Source organism: Triturus cristatus, chromosome 3_1 (assembly GCF_964204655.1).
Source record: "Triturus cristatus chromosome 3_1, aTriCri1.1, whole genome shotgun sequence".
Classification (NCBI taxonomy): Eukaryota; Metazoa; Chordata; class Amphibia; order Caudata; family Salamandridae; genus Triturus; species Triturus cristatus.
This window is the reverse complement of record NC_140583.1, coordinates 238,271,145-238,283,148: the sequence shown is the minus strand read 5'-3', so window position 1 is coordinate 238,283,148 and position 12,004 is coordinate 238,271,145. Positions and strand designations below refer to the sequence as shown.

Below are 12,004 nucleotides of genomic sequence, written 5' to 3'. Positions count from 1 at the left end.
TCGTTAATTGGGATTCACTATTTTATGCACTTTTTAGGTTTGGAATCCCGTCTTCAGTAATAACTATGCTTAAAAACATTTACCTTGGGGCACAGGCACAGATAATAGTTAATGGGGCCCAAGCAGGGTTAATAGATATAAATCGTGGGACTAGGCAAGGTTGCCCCTTATCACCCCTTTTGTTTACCTTTTTTATTGAACCTCTTGCTATTAGACTACGAGCTAATAGGAATATTAGAGCCCCGATCGATGGAATGTCAAAATTGAAACTTTTCGCTGATGACGCTATTTTATATCTAGATCCAGAAAAATTAAATCTGCAGTCAACTATGGCAGAATTTAGCAAATTCAAACAAAGAGGGGGCTATAAAATTAATCCCTGTAAAACTGAAATTTTAGTGTTAAACATCGTGCTTGAGTGCCTCCCAGAAGAATTAAAACAACAGGCAATAAAAGCCGTTAAGAATAATTATGAAGCCACCAGTATTAAGATTCAGAAACTGTTGGATAAATGGACTAATCTTCCTTTAACTTTAATAGGACGAGTGGCACTGATTAAGATGTCTATTTTACCTCTTTTGATATTTCTTTTTACTAACATTCCGGTAAAGGTTAACATTAGTTTTTTTAAAGGGATCGATTCTACGATTAGGTCATTTGTGTGGAATAAAAGGACAGCTAGAGTTAAGCTGCCAATTCTGCAATTAGATACTCAGCTGGGTAGGCACTTCCAAATATTCGTTTATATTATGATTCATCATTTTTTGATTATGTTGCATGTTTATTGGCTAAACCGCACCAGGTCGACACCTTCTTTGTCATCAGAATGATCAAAGAGGCCGGAACTCAACTTCCTACTTTTTTAAAGACATCCAAACTCCCAAAGAGAACAAGATATAAAACGTTAGTAGACTTTTCAAATAGACTTCGTACTATTTTTAAACAAAAAGATCTCTCTGGTTTTTTCATTAAAATATACCGAGTGTCAAGACTTAGGTTTATATATTCATTCTACTCAATTGAAAAAATTGAATGATTCTGGCTTGGGGACAGTTAATCAATTTTGTATTCAGGGCAGGCTGATTACTTGGGAAGAAGTACAGGTTAGAAGCCTGGGTCCCAATAAACCTTCTTTTTTTGAATTTATTCAAATTATACATTTTTTGAAAAAGTATAATTTTATATTTAATATCCGCCCAGGAAGAATTGTTTCTGCATTATATATTTCGAGTCTATCTGGAATGGGCAATAGGTACCGTTTAATGAACTGTCAAGACGAATCTCCTTTGGTTTTAAAGATGCTGGTAAAAGTTGCAGCTCACACACAATGTGTTTTTTCTTACCAAGAATGGCAAATGATTTCAACCTTAGGTAATAAGGCTCTGAGATCTGCTAACTATAAAAGAGTGGCATTTCTTGCACACTGGATGGCATATTATACCCCAGAAGCATTAAACAAAATATATCCTGAGGTGGCAAATAGTTGTTTTCGCTGTAGTACTCTAGCGGAAGGGGGATGGCGGCATACTTTTTTTACTTGCCCCAAGCTGATAATTTTTTGGTAAAAAATATTTGCATATTTTAGTAGGGCGATTAAGAGAATGTACAAACCCTCAGCAGAAGCTGCTTTGTTCGGGATAGGGACTAGGGAGGCGATAATTTTGAAAACTGAGAGACTTTTCCATGCTATTGTTATGTTGGTTGCCCGCTCATTAATTTTACAAAATTGGAGATCATCGGAAATACCTTTGTTTGGGAAATGGTTGATAAAAATGAAACAAACAAAGCACTTCGAAGAAGCCTATGCCAAACGGGTGGGGGCAACTAAGAAATGTTCACGGGTTTAGGAGTATTTTGTTGAATTGATGACGGTTTTTCCTTTTGGCTGTTGCTATCAGTAATTAATAATTAACGAAAAAGAATTTTTTTTTGTTTGTTTATTTAAGTTTAAAGTATTTGTTAAATATAAATATTGGCTGCTTCTTGTTGGCTCTGCTCAATAAAAAAATAAAAATAAAAAAAACATATACAGCAGGTGTTTGAAAAGATGGTATGCATCTTTCAAGTAAGATTTCACCCTTAAATAAGCAGTGATTGATTCCTAAAAAGAGGTTACAACTTTTTGCCAGGTAATTAAAGCTACCACTTGAACGAAGTACATGATTCTGTTTAATGAGTACACCAGAGCCTCTCCTCATAACAATTGTTCTCCGTCTTGATTAGAATACTTTTGGGGGATGTTAGACCTCCAATTAGTGACAAGATTTTTATTGAGACCTTCCCTGACTATGTGCATACCTAGAGTTTGGTGGAGCAGAATATCCACCCAATAGTGACAAATGTGCTGTCCAACGTTACCAGATATCAGTATACTCATACTATAGATGAATGAGCATCTGTTACTTTTGGAATATGCATATGTCTCATATTTTACCAACTTTTAAAAAAGGCCCACTGTCTCTTCTATGCTAGCCATCCGTGATTACCTTGTTATTGTAGTCATTTATACCTGGCTTAGCAGTTCGAGCTGGACTGTTCCCATAAGGAACAGGGTCACGGCTGATTTGCATATAGCTGGGTCTGAACTGTGGTGTGAAAGTGAGCTAAAGAATGACGATGGATTCAACCCAGATCTGTGACTGGGGGTGAGTGTCTGAAAAGTTTCAGCACTCCGTCCATCATCTCCTTGTTTTCACTTCTAGAAAGTTGACATTTTCTTGTCTTAACAATTTGGTGCCTATAGCCTGTTCCTGGGTCACATGACTAGGTGCTGGCAGTTGGTCTTTGTGTATTGCTCTCAGGCAGTGTGACAAAGGGAAGCTAGGTGTTGGCAGGATGGGTCACTCTGACTTAACGAGGGGGAGGCGCTGCCATCTACCACACTTGAACATCACAACAGCTCTGCCTAAGCAGTCTCACAAAATGTTTGACACTGGTCTTTTACGACCCCAGACAAGCTGAGGCCAGGGCAGGCAGGCAAGAAATTGCAAGAAACTCTGGAGGGTGGAAACCTTTGGGAGCTTCTCCTAATTCAAAGTGGGCACCGGTATAACTAGTGGCACTGAGACCCCAACTCTTCAGTACACATCTGGACCTGTGGAAGACTCCAAAGAAGGACTGCTGTGGTTCTTTGCTACAAGAAGGACTGCCACTCTTTTGCCGTGCTGTGAGGCCCTGCTTCCCTCCTGCCTGAGTCAGAAGGACTGGACCTGCATCTTGAACCCAGGACCATCAGAGTGACTCCAAGGGCTAGTTGGCAGGCCTTCTGATCAGGGACAGAACAAAAAAATGGGACATATTCTTTTAAGTTTTACATGTCCTTTAAGTGAAAACTCTTAAATTAGGTTTTCACTACTGCTAATCCTACATCTCCCATAAGATAACATTGGATTTCCTAATTAAATTTAATAGGGGATCTCTTGTAGCTCTTTGGTAACTGTTGCTTTCAGCGTGTTATTTCCCTAATCCTTTTGTAGCCAGACAGAGACCTCTTTGGGGAACTGCAAGGTGTGCAGCAGGTGCAGTTTGTATGAGTGCAGTCCTCTTGGGTGCAGACCAGGGGTTCAACAAGGCAGTCCTTCTTTTGATTATTCCAGGCAGGGAACTGAGTTGCTATGCAGCTCTCCCATATTTATCCAGTGTTCTGGGGCGACAAATAGGGGGCACCTCTGACCAGTGGGGTACAGGGTGCCACCCAAAAGCATGACAGCTTCCTCCAAAGTGTGGCATATTCTTGTCCCACAAAGCAATTTTCCTCATGGGAACAGTCCAGCCTGATCTGCCAAGTCAGGTCCTCCCTGACCCAGAACCCAAGCAACCCATTAACGGTTTCGCCCAAGTTATGGGCTCACCAGCCAGATACAGTTTGGTGCCAGTGACACAGTGAGCATTGGACCCACGTCTGGACATCACCTTGCCACTTAGGGCAGTACATGCAACACACAAAAGGTAATAGGAGGCTGATAGCAATAAGTCTAACCACTTGCAATAGCTCAGGGTAGCACTCCAGACCATTGTTTTTTTGCTCACATGTCACATCACTTTGGTGTGTTGTGTGTGTGTGTGAACGTTACACACTGCTGAATTTGTAATAGAATTAGTGCTGGCACCCAAAGTTCTGCTCAGAACCTTGCGGCTAGTGTTGTTAAATGTAGGCGCACCGAATTCCAAGGCTGCCTAGTCTTGAAATTGACATCATGGCTCTTCCATCCACTATCTGATACTCACTACCCCTTTATCTCACTCGAGTATGTTCCTGCTTTCTCCCTTTGAGCCAATTTTTCCGCTTTCTCTCTTTACTACTTTCTTGTTTGTGTGTTTTTCCTCTAATGCTCGAATTTAATGTCTGGTGAGGAAAAACAAATGTAGGTACCCAAAATTGCAGAATGTATTAAAATAATACTACAGCTTTCAAAGGTCATATCTAACCTTGGCTATTTGAAAATGGATTCCTCACTTATTGTGAATTGACCGAAATGACGAATTTGCGTTGTTAACTTTTATCACAATATATGGGACTGGTGCCTGGTATCTTATTCACAAAAGTAGTCATAATGAAAAAAAACACAATCTGTACACAAAAAACGCACCCTTTTAGGCTACATTAAAAAGAAAGTTGACAAGCAACTATGACAATTTAATTACCCTCAAAGATTAAATATGCTAGGAAGAGAATCGAAGTTCTTGATCCTTGGATGCTTTCAGATTTTATCAAACAGTTTAATACAGAAATGTAAACCTTGAGGGTGCACTTGCATCGGCTGTGGTGCTCAATACCCCTCCCACAACCTTTGGGTGAAAGGCCACAATGAACTGCACCCTGAGGAAACGTCTGATTACTTTAACTAAATATATATACTGGAATCTGGTAAATATGGTAATGTGTGTTTGCCTTCTACAGTGTAGTCAAAGTAGGACAGGTCTTGTAATGGGGCTCTGAGGGGGAGTCTGTGGTGCCATGAGACAGAAAGAACTACGGTGGGGAGTTTGTGCCTATAAAGGAGATTAAAGTTGAGGACATGGGTAGTGGCTATAAGAAGGATAACATTTTGGGGGGCTTTTTACAAGACAAAGCCCAGTCACCATATAAATAATGGATGCTGTAAAGAGCCACCTTCAGATTCCATGACCCCAGTGAGACTGACTGATGCTCACTGAGCTCACTGAGTATCTCTTTGGCTTTTATCAGTCTTTTTAAGCATGGCTCGAGTCCAGCATTCTATAATATTGTCAGCATGCATGGCCTGCATGAAAGCTGTGGGAACATGATGGTTTATGTTTATTAAATTCCAAGTATGCTTCTTGTGCATTAGTGTTACGTTTAGGTTCCTTAAATTATCTTTTTTTCTTTTTCAGAATTCCCAAGGGAAGTAACGTTTATTTTAACAGTGCATCCCGGAGCAATTATGTACTGAACGCCAAAATGGAAACCCTCACGGTGGCCTGTAGATTAACACCCTGGAGACACATACCTCACTAAATCCAGACAGATGAAGGTAAGCAACTTGTTTTTCCTGCCTTTAAATCTGATAATATCTGTTGTTGGTTATTCAAGTATAAAATGTTTCAGCAGCTGATTAGGGTTTTACCAGGCTTTTATGATGGCTTATAATTTTCGCTGGGCATGCTTACCAGCATCCCACTCATTTAAAGGGAGGTTTTATTTAAAGAAATGTGAATTACTATCAAAATCCTTCAGAACGTTCCTGAAGGTGGTTGTCTTCTTTCCAAATGAAGGTATGAAGCGCCATGCTTTAAAGTGTCTTACAATTGTGATATTGTGAAATCTGAATGCATAGCTTTGTATTTCTGCATGATAAAAAAAAATCAAACCCCATCTGGAGTCGCTGTCTTAAATATTAAATGGTCTTTATCATGTGACTTGAGAGGGTGAAGGTGAGCACACGAGCGGCCTCAGAACAGTATTTACGGTTCTACAAAAAACTTGTAAAATTACTTGGGTGTAGTATAGTCAACAATTGAAAACAAATGTTTTCTTCATTTATATGTGCAACATAAATTACAGCATGAGTAATAAATATTATATTGAGGCTAGTTTTATATAAGATATCATTTGGTACCTGCAGGAAAAAAAACGTGTTGCTCTTACCTACTTCAAGTAATGTTATACACAACTACCGATGATACTTTTACAACTATGATTTGCCAAACTACTGGCACTAGAATATACACTACCACTATTACTAGTATTCTTTATGGTAGTGTTCGCACAAATCTTGTTGCTACGTTTACAGTTAATACTACTACTGCTTCTAACAGTTATATGCCTATTGTTATTACTTGTAATAGTCCTACTAATTCTATTGCTATTATTAGTAAAATAACTAATATCATCAGTAGAAATGTAATGCATTGTCACTGATGGAAGTAAATTCTCCCTCTGCAGATATGACCATTTCTGTGCTAAGAAGACGAGGGCTACTAGATGTAGTATAAGTAACAGTAGAACTAGCAGGAAAAGTTGCTCTAGTGCTAATAGGACAATAGTGGTACTAGTGGAATCTCTGCTACGACTAGTCATAAGCTTTAGTATTACTTCTATTGGTATTGCTAGCACTCATCAGAAATTTGGTTATTAGTCATTAGTTGGGGTGGCGGTTATCCCTATAAACATAATAAACCGAATCTAGTTAGACAAAACAGTTATTAGAGAATCTCTACTCCTCTCCTGGTAGCAATGGTGCTAATATCATGTAATCCCCATAAAATGCCTTGTTTATTTGAAGCAGCACCAACTATTTTATAGTTAAGAAAACAACACAATACAATTAACACATTTAGAAAAATTGAGGAGGTATAGTAAGCAAAAAGACAACAGCCGTCTAAGTGATATTCCAGAAGTGCAATAACCAGAGGACAATCTTATCAGTGTTCCACGATAAGAGAATTTTGGCTTCACTGGACCCAGGATATACTCAGTGGAATGTGGCAACACACAACACTCTAAGCATCTTATAATTGTTGTAAAGAAAATTGGGTTATTTGCTGAGGGGGTAAGCCCCATTCAAGCAGTAAACACAACCCTTGTTAGGGTAAACCATGAAAGTCGGTAAATAAACATGTGTGTAACCCTTTGGAGGCTTGTTCAAAACCAGTCAGGCTTAACTTACAGGCAATATGTAAAGCATTTGTACAACACTCAAACAGTAATAAAGTGAAAACACAACACAGCGGAACGGTGTTTTGATACCATAGTGGACGATGTTAGAACTGTATCTGAGAGTGGAGATGAAGGTACTCCCTTCGACCAGCTGCAACCAACTCTGGGTCCCAACAGTGGAACGGTGTCTTGATCCCATAATGGATGATGTCCGATAATACCTGCTTTTCACAGAACTCCCTCCGTTGAGGTGCATCACACTCTGTGCTTCCGTAGCTAACTGAGTACAGGATTATTGGGCTTTGGTGACTGTAGTTGCTGGACTATAGCGTGGTACAGCAGGTCCGAATAATGAAACGGGGTCTTGATTCTATGATTGAGGATGTCAGAAGTTAGTCTGTGATGATTTCGGTGTACCCCCTCCGATCAGGTGCAACCAACTCTAGGTCCGAACAGTGGAACGGTGTCTTGATCCCACAATGGACGACGTTAGAACTGCATCTGCGAGTGGAGATGGAGGTACTCCCTTTCACCAGCTGCAACCAACTCTGGGTCCCAACAGTTGAACAGTGTCTTTATGCCATAATGGATTATGTTAGAACTGCATCTGAGAGTGGAGATGAAGGTACTCCCTTTGACCAGGTGGAACCAACTCTAGGTTGCATCAGTGGAACGTTGTCTTGATTCCACAATGGAAGATGTCCGATATTACATTCTGCTTAATATTTACAGAACTCCTTCCATTGAGGTGGATTAGACTCTGTGCTTCTGTAGTTAACTGCTGCACATGATTATTAGGCATGGTTTATTGCATTTGCTGGAGTACACAGTGGTACAGCATGTTCGAACAGTGAAACGAGGACTTAATTCTATGATTGAGGATGTCAGAAGTTAAAGTGTGTGATGATTTTTGTGTATAGCTTCTGATGAGGCGCAACCAACTCTAGGTACCAACAGTGGAATGGTGTCTTGATCACACAATGGACGATGTCCGATATTACCTGTTGCTGGTTTTTCACAGAACTCCGTCTGTTGAGGTGCATCAGATTCTGTGCTTCTGTAGTTAAGTGCTGCACATGGTTATTGGGCTTAGTTGACTGGTATTGCTGGAATACACCGCGGTAGAGCAGGTCCAAACAGTGAAATGGGGTCTTAATTATATGATTGAGGATGTTAGAAGTTACAGTTTGTGATGATTTCTGTGTACCCCCTCCGATGAGGTGCAAGCAACTGTAGGTCCCAACAATGGAATGGTGTGTTGATCCCACAATGGACGATGTTAGAACTGTATCTGAGAGTAGAGATGGAGGAATTTCCTTCTACCAGCTGCAACCAACTCTAGGTTCCAAAAGTAGAACGGTGTGTTGACTCCACAATGGACGATATTAGAACTGCATTTGAGAGTGGAGATGAAGGTACTCTCTTCGATCAGGTTCATCCAACTTTAGGTCCCAACCGTGGAACGGTGTCTTGATCCCACAATGGATGATGTCCGATATTACCTGCTGCTTGCTTTTTTCAGAACTTCGTGTGTTGAGGTGCATCACAGTCTGTGATTCCATAGCTAACTGCTGCACATGATTATTGGGCTTGGTTGACAGTAGTCGGTGCAGTATACTATGGTACAGCAGGTGCAAACAGTGAAATGGGGTCTTGATTCTATGATTGAGAATGTCATAAGTTAAAGTCTGTGATGATTTTTGTGTACCCCCTCTGATCAGGTGCAACCAACTCTGTGCTTCCAAATCCAACGGTATGTGGCTGTGAGTTGTGAATGACCACTGGATTTGATGTAGACTGCAGTTCGCAGGGTTCACAATTTAGATTGGGTGGTGATTGTTTAATTACAAAATCCAGTAGTTAAGTAATTAGAACGTCTATTGAAACATACACAATATTGTTTCAGTATACTTGCTTCAAGAAGTTTTTCTATATCAGTTATAGGTTTAGTGAAATTACCAAATTTATCTTGGAAGTCCAAAGGAACAGTGAATAGTGTAGACTGTGGAGAGATGAAATCCCAATTCGAATTGTTTTGATGTATTCATTGTAGAGTTCTCTGTAATTTATGTTGTTTTATTTTGTAAAGAGGGAGTGAGAAAAGGTATTGATGGTTGTATGTGTGAGTACTGCTTTTAATTAACAATGCAGACAGTAGTGTTCACAATTCAGATCGAGTTGCTATTGTAGATGATGCAGTCCTGTAAGAGAAGAGATTGCCATAGTGTGCTCTGTCTGCACCACTCATACGCATCATTGCCTCCTCCGCATGCGTTTTCTTTGCTTCGTGTATTGCAAACTGTAGAGCTCAAGTCAATGCTACGTGACTGTGGGCCCTTGCTGAACGCTCTCTCTGGCCTATACTGCAGACTTCAGTGTTCACATTTGACATTGAGTCGGTATTATAGATGATGCAGTCCTGTAGGAAAAGACATTACTCCAGTGTGCTCGGTCTGCACTACTCATACACATCATTGCGGGCTCTGCACATGTTTGTTAAGCTTCGTGTATTGCAAACCGTAGAGCTCAAGTCAATGCCACGTGGCTGTGGGCCCTTGCTGAACGCTCTCTCTGGCCTATATTGCAGACTTCAGTGTCCACATTTGACATTGAGTCGGTATTATAGATGATGCAGTCCTGTAGGAAAAGATATTGCTCCAGTGCGCTCTGTCTGCACCACTGATATGCATCATTGCAGGCTCTGCAGATGGAGTTGCTATTGTAGATTAGGTAGTTCTGTAGGAGAATACATTTCTTCAGTGTGCTCTGTCTGCAGCACTAATACGCATCATTGTAGGCTCTGTACACTTATTTTTTGCTTCGTGTATTGCAAACTGTAGAGGTCAAGTCAATGCCACATGGCTGTGGGCCCTTGCTGAACGCTCTCTCTGGCCTATACTGCAGACTTCTGTTTCCACATTTGATATTGAGTCGGCATTGTAGATGATGCAGTCCTCTCGGAAAAGATATTGCTCCAGTGCGCCTTGTCTGCACACGTTTTCTTTTAGTTTGTGTATTGCAAACTGTAGAGCTCAAGTGAATGCCATGTGGCTGTGGGCCCTTGTGACCGCTCACTCTGGCCTACACTGCAGACAGCAGTGTTCACAATTGAGATTGAGTCGCTATTGTAGATGAGGTAGTCCTGTAGGAAAAGACATTGCTCCAGTGTGTACTGTCTGCACCATGCATATGTATCATTGCAGGCTTTGCACACTCTTTTTTGTTGCTTCGCTGATGACAAACTGGGTAGGTGAAGTCAAATACGTATCTGTGGGTCCTTTGGGACCGCTCTCTATGGCCTACACTGCAGACATCAGTGTTCATAATTCAGATTGAGTCGGTATTGCAGATGATGCAGTGTTGATGGCAACAGATATTGCTCCTAGTACGGCCTGTCTACAGCACGCATTATCGGTAGCTGTGCGCATGCTGAATGCTTTTGATGTGGTTATGTGAGTGCACTAGAACTGATGGAGTGTTTATGATATAATCTTTTTGTGTATTATTTCAGATCTATTGATTGTGTGTCAGTATACCACAAGTTGTTGTTCTTTTACGATGGAATTATTTATGTATTATTTCACATCTACTGTCCCTACCTTACTGCAGCATAAATTATTGATTCTTTTAATATTGAACCTCTGTGTGTGATCCAATGATTACTGTTGTAGTTGATGCTAGCAGCAACCATTGTCTGAAGGCTGGTTTAGACTTACCGCACACACATCCAGCACAGACGTCACTGGATATGTCACAATGGTAATAAAAAGGAGTCAAGCATACGTGCCCGTATCCACTTCCACCATCTATCTGTGTCCGTGTGTTCATTATCTATGCATGATACTGTTTCTGGGTCGTACTATATTACGTTGTGTTGTGGACAGCGTATGCAACCATGTTACCTGTGGTATTGGAGAAAATTTTGGTAATGTAACTTTTAGGTGTATGGGTATCATAGGTGGAAGGCTACTTTACAGAGCATGAATAATGATGAAAATGATGGTTGCATGTTGTGTGTAGTGTAAGATATGTGTATATTGCAAAAAGTTTTGAACAAAGCTCTCTAAGCAGAAGAGGTGTGCCTCATAAAATGCAGTACAGATATTGACTAAAATGGGTGGCGTTTTCGAACTGTTACAATGGGAAATGTTATGAACTAATGAAATGCTTTTTTTATGGTTACATGGCAATCGTGCAGCGAGTGTGCTATGAAACCGCATCCGATGTGATTTTGAGAAAATATATTTATTATAATATATGTTTATTAGAGTTAGAAATATATAACTGTTTAAAATATTTTAAATTATTGCTTGCTCTCATATAAACTTTAAAGTTTTTTAGATATAGTTTTGAGACAAAAAAATGAGGGAATGGCGCATGCGGCGCGACATTGTACGTCTATGACATAACACAGGGCGTGGCAGCATGCAATCGTCTCATACGCAACACGCAGCGGGCGCAACCCTATACGTACAAGACGTAACACGCAACTTGGTACTGCGTACCCATCACATACCAAAGTAGCAGCTGGCGCGACCTCATATGTACATGTTGTTACGCGGGACGCTGTGCCACAAACCCGTCGGATACGAAGTGCGCATCATTTAAATGCGGTCGATAGGATTCGCGTGTTGATCGAGCTTGGTAGACTACCAGTACGGGACTGTACTTTTTTCAAAAAAAAAAAAAAGATATCCATATTTTGTGGGGAAAATATAAAAGATTACATAATTTGTAAAGTTTAAAAAAAGGATGATAGAGTTGCAAAATATTAAAAAACAATTTGAAAAAATATAGGTTTTATAAATATTAAAATATGAAATTAACATTTAAAAAACCTTTGAAATTCACTGAAAAAAAACATAGGTTATACAGACGTTATAG

At 40.1% G+C, this 12,004-nt stretch overlaps 1 protein-coding gene across 1 annotated transcript in view; it reads left to right on the top strand.

The window, feature by feature from the left end:
* OTUD7A (OTU deubiquitinase 7A) overlaps positions 1 to 12,004 on the top strand; it is a 1,294,251-nt gene that overhangs the window by 729,317 nt on the left and 552,930 nt on the right. The window contains exon 4 of the mRNA XM_085643760.1: positions 5,356 to 5,495. The gene's annotated coding sequence lies outside the window, so the exon portion shown is untranslated. The remainder of the gene's footprint in view (positions 1 to 5,355; positions 5,496 to 12,004) is intronic.